Raw genomic sequence first — 7,495 nt, 5'->3', positions numbered from 1 at the left:
CCAAGTTTCTCCTTTTTCTAGTTCCTTGTGGTGTTCCTTTATTTTTGAGAGAGTGGGAGAGAGACACAGCATAAGTGGGGGAGGGGCAGGGAGAGGGAGACACAGAATCCAAAGCTGGCTTCAGGCTCTGAGTTGTCAGCACATAGCTGGACGCAGGGCTTGAACCCACAAACCATGAAATCATGACCTGAGCCAAAGTCGAACGCTTCATTGACTGAGCCACCTAGGTGCCCCTCTTTTCTTCCTTCCTTCCTTCTTTCTTTCTTTCTTTCTTTCTTTCTTTCTTTCCTTCTTTCTTTTTCTTCTTTCTTTCTTTCTTTCTCTTTCCTTCTTTCTTTCTCTTTCTTTCTTTCCTCTTTCTTAATTTCTTTCTTTCTTTCTTTCTTTCTTTCTTTCTTTCTTTCCTCTTTCTCTCTTCCGTTCTCTTTCTTTCTTTCCCTCTCTTTCTTTCTCTTTCTTTCTTTCTTTCTTTCTTTCTTTCTTTCTTTCTTTCTTTCATTCTTTCTTTCAATACAGGCTAGAAAACAACATTTTTTAAGCAGTGCACACTTAAGGCACCTGGGTGGCTCCGTTGGTTGAGAGCCAGACTTCAGCTCAGGTCATGATCTCACGGTTCATGGGTTCCAGCCCCATGTTGGACTCTGTGCTGACAGCTTGCAAAGTCTCTGGAGCCTGCTTCAGATTCTGTATCTCCTCTCTACCTCTCTCCCCCTCACAGTCTTTCTCTGTCTCTCAAAAATATAAATAAATATAAAAAAAATTTTGTACAGTGCACACTTAGCCCAGTTTGGTGATCAGTATTTTAGCCTTTGCATTTTCCACCTTGCAATGTGAGCTACTGGCTTTGGACCCAGGATGTTGCCTCCCCAGTGATGGCAGATATCAGCATACCTGTCATTGTATTGGTCCTGATTCCTTCCATCAGCTGAACCAGAGCTCCTTTGTCTCCCAACTTAACCTGTGTGAAGGCAACAGTGGTGCAGGTCTTCCTGTGGACCTGATGCCCCAGCCTGGCCTTCTCCTTGAAGAACAGTAGTGCAGTAGGGAACCCAAACTTGATGACACAGGGAATGCAGGAAGTCAACCAGCTTTATGGGATCCACATCTCATGCAATCACTACCAGCAAAGCCTTCTTGTTTTTCCACCAGGGTGGTGACACTATTAAGGCTACCACAAGGGACAGGCAGCCTCTCAGTGGGGACATCCCCTTTGCCAGCAGCTTTCTTCTCAGCCTGGGTCAACAATCTCTGCTTCTTCACTTTCTTTGTCTCTGGTCTGTATTTGTGGGCCAGCTTCAGCAGTGGAGTGGTTGTATGGTGGTCCAAAGTCTGGGCAAACTGATTAATCATGGGAGGCACTTGTAGGTGTTTATGGAGAATATGCCTTTGCTGCTGCAGCTGGATGTAGTGGGGCCATTTGACACAATGAATGAGATCCCTTTTAGGCTGCATTTCCTGTCTGATGACAAAATTCTTGGGCCAGTCTTGTCCACCTTCTTGGCCTCTGCTTCTTCACGACAGCCTCCTTAGCCTCCTTTCCTGTAACAGCTTGGATAGCTGGAGGAGAGACCTGAACTTTTTTCCTTAATACAAACATTGATAGCATAAATTGCACTTGTGTTTAGTTTTTCTTTTGTTTTGAGACGTATTTTGGTTTCCTGTTTGATTTCTCATTTGGTCAGTTGCTTGTGCAGTAGTGCGTTGTTTAATATTTACAAATAAATACCGAATGTTTACATTGTAAATTTTCCGGGTTTGTTTTATTGTTGATCTGTAGTTTTGTACTGTTGTGGTTGGAAAATATACTGGGTATGGTTTCAAACAAACAAACAAGCCCCCCAAATGGTAACAGTGCTGAGGTTGAAAACACTGGTTTATACTGGGTTGCTTCTAAACATTCTAGACTCACGATTCATATACAGACTCACCTTGCAACTCAAGTCTTTGAATTTTAGTTTGTGTAAATACAAAAATAAGAAACTAGAAAGTTGTATAAATTCACCAATTTCTTGTTGAGCCCGTTCATCAATGTAAGCCAGGAACTTTAGTTTTTATTTTTTCCCTTATGCAATGTTTTTCAATATTTCATGATATCTTGATTATTAGCATCTCTGATAATTTTCAACAACTTGTTTTTCTTTATAAGTCATAAATTGTGACTGCCATAGGACATTTTCAGGAAAATGTATCAAACTTTCTCCATAATTCTATATTCTATTCTATTGATAATATCAGATGCTCTCTTTTGTATGTCTCACTTTTAACACAGAGGAATTTTTTCCCTAGTTCTAAGTTTTTCTTGTTAATTATACTTGAATAAAATTTTTCCCTTAGTTCTATTAAACATAAAACAAAAATATCAAGGCACCTGGGTGGCTCAGTTGGTTGGTTAAGCAGTCCTACTCTTGGTTCAGCTCAGTTCATGATCTCACTGTGCATGGGTTCGAACCCCACAATGGCTTCTGCACGACAAAGCAGAGCCTGTTTGGGATTCTCTCTCTCCCTCTCTCTCTGCCTCTCCCCCTCCTCGTGCTCTCTGTATCTCTCCCAATAAATAAATAAACTTAAAAAAATCAAAATATACACATATATGTGTGTATATATGTGTGTATGTATGTACATCACATGTATGTGCATTATGGTGTGTAATGTTTTCAGATATATACACACATGTATTACATATATCTTTCTATATATTACATACATATTGAAACTACAGAAGCATATGGCACTGATTGACCAATAAGAGTTCTGGCTTGTTTGACCTGTTACCACACCAGTTTAGATTTGCCAAATAGATTCCACATCAAAATTTTTAAAAAGATCTGGTTTTCTGAGGGTTCTGGATTTGGAAATGTAGGCAAAGGACTGAGGAACTGTATTTCAATCATAGTTTTAATCTCCTTAACAGTCTTCAGGCACATCCCATTGAATTTAGTATAAAAGTCAAATGCTACCACCATCCACAGGCTTTTAGTGCCACCTCCATGTGATCTCTCTAGGCGAAACTTCCCTCTCCTTCCTCTCACTGTGTGTGCCTCAACAAACTCTTTCCTCTGGTTTCATGAGGAAGTTCACCAATTCACCGCCCCGTCCCCCCCACCCCCACACCCTCTAGCTCACATCTACTTACTCCTTCCTGTCACATTCTAAACATCACTCTTGAGACCACCTCTCTGGCACCCTAAGGTAACTAAGATCATCCAAATATCCTCTGCTCTAGAACTGGACACTTGTCTCGTGACGTTTCTCACCCCCATGTAAAGTCTTACCTGGTTGGGTTTTGTCCATCACTTTCCCTAAATTTTAAACTCTCCTAGTGGAGGAGATGCGTTTGTTTCCCCTCTTTGGATTCTCAGGTGTGGGCAGGGCCTGAGACAGCTCAGCCCAGGCCAAGTGCTGGTTTGGAGGGGCGGAGGGGGTAAGCAGGTGGGACATGTTTCAGGCCCAGGTAAAGGGCTGTGGGAGGAGAGGAGGGAGGTGGGTGTCTGTCAGGAGATAGTGTAGGAGGAGGCAGTGAGAGGGAAATGCCTGGTGCAGTCAGGCTGGGAGGTCAGCCTCTGAGCCCAGAACCCAGTGACCCCGACAGGCTCCCAGGAGAGGGGTCACCTTCCCCCACTCCCTGCCCACAGAGGAGAGAAGAGCCGTGGATGTAGGTGGTTTTGGGGTGCGGGTGGAGCTCCTGAGGCATACCTCCATCAGTGTCTTCCAGGAGCCCACGGGATGACCGGATCGCCCCTGTCCCCACAGCACATTACATGTAGCAATTTAAGGCCTAGTGTCATTACTCCAGTGGGAGGAGAGGGTGTGGCTCCTGGTCAGATACATCTCTAACCAGGAAGAGAACGTGCACTTCGACAGCGATGTGGGGGAGTACAGAGCAGGGGAGGTGGTGACAGAACAGGGGAGGCTTGACACTGAGCACTGGACCCAGCACAAGGACCTCATGGATAGGTCGAAGGCCGCAGCGGACAGTCTCTGCAGACACAACTAAGGGGTTGTTGAGAGCTTCACTGTGTAGAGCGGGTGAATGTGGCAGGGCTGGTAGGGGTGGGGTGTGTGTGGGCATGTGTGTGTTTGTGCGTGTGTGGGATGGGTGAGAGAGACAGAGACGGAGTGAGAGACAGAGAGAGAGACAGAGACTGAGAGTCTGTCCAGGACTAGCATGCAGGGTCGTGATCCAGTACAAGTCAGGAGGGGCCCTATGAGAGCTTGTTTCCAGGAAAAGTGTGGTGTGTCCATGTGTGATGTGGGGAGAGTGTGGTGTGATCGTGTGAGTGTGAGCATGTGGTCACCCTCTCTTCCTGCCCCTCACCCTTCTTCATTCTGAATCCCCTGAAATAACTGTGCCTGTGTGTGTGTGTGTGTGTGTGTGTGTGTGTGACCTTTTGAGAGAGAAACAATGTCAGACTATTTTTTGACAGGTTGGGGTGACATCTGAGGCCCCTCTGATCTATCTGAGACTTAATGTCTCAACTTGTTGCTTTTTTTCTTAGTGTATGTATTCTTATGTTCTTGAAGTAATGATAAGGTTATTTAAGGAGTTGCACATGATTTCTTTCTATAGTTATAACAATTCACCTCACATTCCCATTTTTAGATCTTTTTTGAATGTTGACAGAGTCAGTTGAAAAATTATGTTTTTTATTTATAATTCATATTCCTTTGATTTCTAAGGTTCTTGAACTTTTTTCCACATATTTATTGACTAATTGTTGTTCCAGCTCCGAAATAATATACTTTCCATTATCTCTGTGGCCTGGTGTTTTTCTCAGTGATTTTAGGTGTTCTCTATACATAAGATTTTTATTCCTTTGCTGATATTTGATTCAGCATTTTCTCTAATTTCTACTTTATATGTTGATTCTGCTTATTACTTATGCTAGGAATGTAAACATTTTTATTAATGAAATATGCTACAAATGGTTAGCAATGACTTCTCATGAATCTTAAATCTACCATTTTATGGTATGATAAAAAATTTTGGCCCGTATTTCTCCTTTGATAGGAACAGTAAGTGTATTTATTGAGACTGTAGTGTCAAGATTGTCTCAGGCAATATGGATACCTATTAATGAGCCTCAGAACCTGCCCTGAACTCAAATGTCAGCTTTAAAAGAAAGAAAATAAGATGAGGCACCTGGGTGGTTCAGTCTGTTGAGTGTCATACTCTCAGTTTCAGCTCAGGTCAAGATCTCATGGTTTGTGGGTGTGAGCCCTGCAACGAATTCTGTGCGGGTCCTGCTTGGGATTCTCTCTCTCTCTCTCTCTCTCTCTGCCCCTTCCCTAATTCTTTTCTCTCTCTCAAAATAAATGAATAACTATCCAAAATTTTTAATAATAAAAAGATAAAAATAAAAGGCAAACCACAATGAATAGATAACGATTCCAATAAGAGATATTTTAGTTCCGCAAGAAGGATTGATCAGTCGAGTGCAGTAACGAGAACTTTTTAAAATAAGTTTCCTTGCTCCTTTCCCTCTCCTTCAGGATTCGTGTTGTGGTTAGGACTCAGCTCATAGAGCTAGAGAATTACCTCTGTCTTTCCTGTTTCCCCGTGTAGAACTACTTCTACTTGGACGATGGACAAAATAGAGCAGTGAATCAGTGATATAGAGGATAAAATTATGGAAAATAATGAAGCAGAAAAAGAGAGAAATAAAATGCAAAAGATCATAATACAATACTTAGAGAACTCAATGAGTTATTCAACAGAATAATATTCCTACCAAAGGAGTCCCAGAAGATGAAGAGATAGAAAAAGGTGAAGAAGGTTTATGTGAGCAAATTATAGCTTAAAACTTTCCTAACCTGGGGAAGTACACAGACATCAAAATCCCAGAAACACAGAGAAGTTCCATTAAACTCAACAAAAGCCAACCATCAGTAAAGTATATCATGGTCAAATTCACAAAATACAGACAAGGAAGGAATCTTGAAGGCAGCATGGGAAGAAAGTCCCTATCCTACAAGGGAAGAAAGATCAGGTTCACAGCAGATCTGTCCACAGAGACTTGGAAGGCCAGAAGGGAGTGGCAGGATATATTCAACTTGCTGTATTGGAAAAATACACAACCAAGATTCTTTACCAGCAAGGCTGTTATTCAAAATAGATGGAGAGATAAAGAGTTTCCCAGACAAACCAAAACTAAAGGGGTTCATGACCACTAAACCAGCTTTGCAACAAATTTTAAGGGCACTCTTTGGAGAAAAAGCAAAACAAAACAAAATGACCAAAAGCAACAAAGACTAGAAAGAACAACATCAAAGACACCTACTCTATAGGCAACATGATGGCACTTAATTAATATCTTTCAATAATCACTCTCAAACTAAATGGACTAAATGCTCCAATCAAAAGATATAGGATATTAGATAGGATAAAAAAAAACAAAAAAACAAGACCCAACGATATGCTGCCTATAAGAGACTCATTTTAGACCTAAAGACAACTGCAGATTGAAAGTGAGGGGATGGAGAACCATCTATCATGCTCATGGATGTCAAAAGAAAACCAGAGTAGCCATACTTATATCAGACAATTTATATTTTAAAACTCAGACTGTAACAAGAGATGAAGAAGGGCATTATATCATATTTAAGGGATCTATCCAAAAAGAAGATCTAATAATTATAAATATTTATGCCCCTAACTTGAGAACACCCAAATACTTAAATCAATGAATCATAAACATGAAACTCATTCATAAAAATACCATAATAGTAGGAACTTTAACACCCCATTTACCCAATGGACAGAAAATCTAAGCAGAAAATCAACAGTGAACCAATGGCTTTCAGTGACATACTAGGCTGCATGGGCTCAACAGATAGACTCAGAACATGTCATCCTAAGCGGCATATTTTCTCGAGTTCACGTGGAACAATCTCCAGAATGGATCACATACTGGTCACAAATCAGCCCTCAACAAGTACAAAAAGATTGAGACCACAACGCTATGCATATTTTCAGGCCACAAGGCTCTGAGAAATGAAATTAGCCACCAGAAAAAACTGGAAAGACCATGAATACTTGGAGATTAAAGAACATCTACTTCTGGAGGAACTAGAGTTACTACTACACGGTAACTAATCAGTTTATATAAAATGCTGTCACTCTTTGACAAGAGTAGTTGCATTGCTATACACAACCATGACAAGAATAGTTTCAACACAATGGACAGTATTCTATTCAGAAAGTGAATGTGAGGTGGTGTGTGATGTAATGGCTAGGCTTCTGGAGACTGGACTCACATATAACTTGGCTCCATAAGGAGTGCACCATTTACTGGCCGTGTGTCCTTGCCAATGTTGTTTAACATACACCCATCATTTTATTCTCTGCATCTGAAGGGATACAAAGGGTACTCAAATCACTGAGATGATGTGAGAGTTAAATATAAATATGCTGTATAAAAAGCCCTTGTATAATTCTGGGTACAAAATAAAATGTTCAAAATTTGCTCAGTAATCATTAGTTACATTTATTGCAACA

At 41.1% G+C, this 7,495-nt stretch overlaps 1 pseudogene; it reads right to left on the bottom strand.

Annotated features, from left to right (window-relative positions):
- Nucleotides 1-777: 777 nt before the first annotated feature.
- LOC144616457 (large ribosomal subunit protein eL8 pseudogene) lies at nucleotides 778-2,963 on the bottom strand (annotated as a pseudogene).
- Between the last annotated feature and the right edge of the window lie 4,532 nt (nucleotides 2,964-7,495).

Source organism: Panthera onca, chromosome B2 (assembly GCF_046562875.1).
Source record: "Panthera onca isolate mPanOnc1 chromosome B2, mPanOnc1 haplotype 2, whole genome shotgun sequence".
NCBI lineage: Eukaryota > Metazoa > Chordata > Mammalia > Carnivora > Felidae > Panthera > Panthera onca.
The sequence above is the reverse complement of the archived record's forward strand: the minus strand, read 5'-3'. Positions and strand labels throughout refer to the sequence as shown.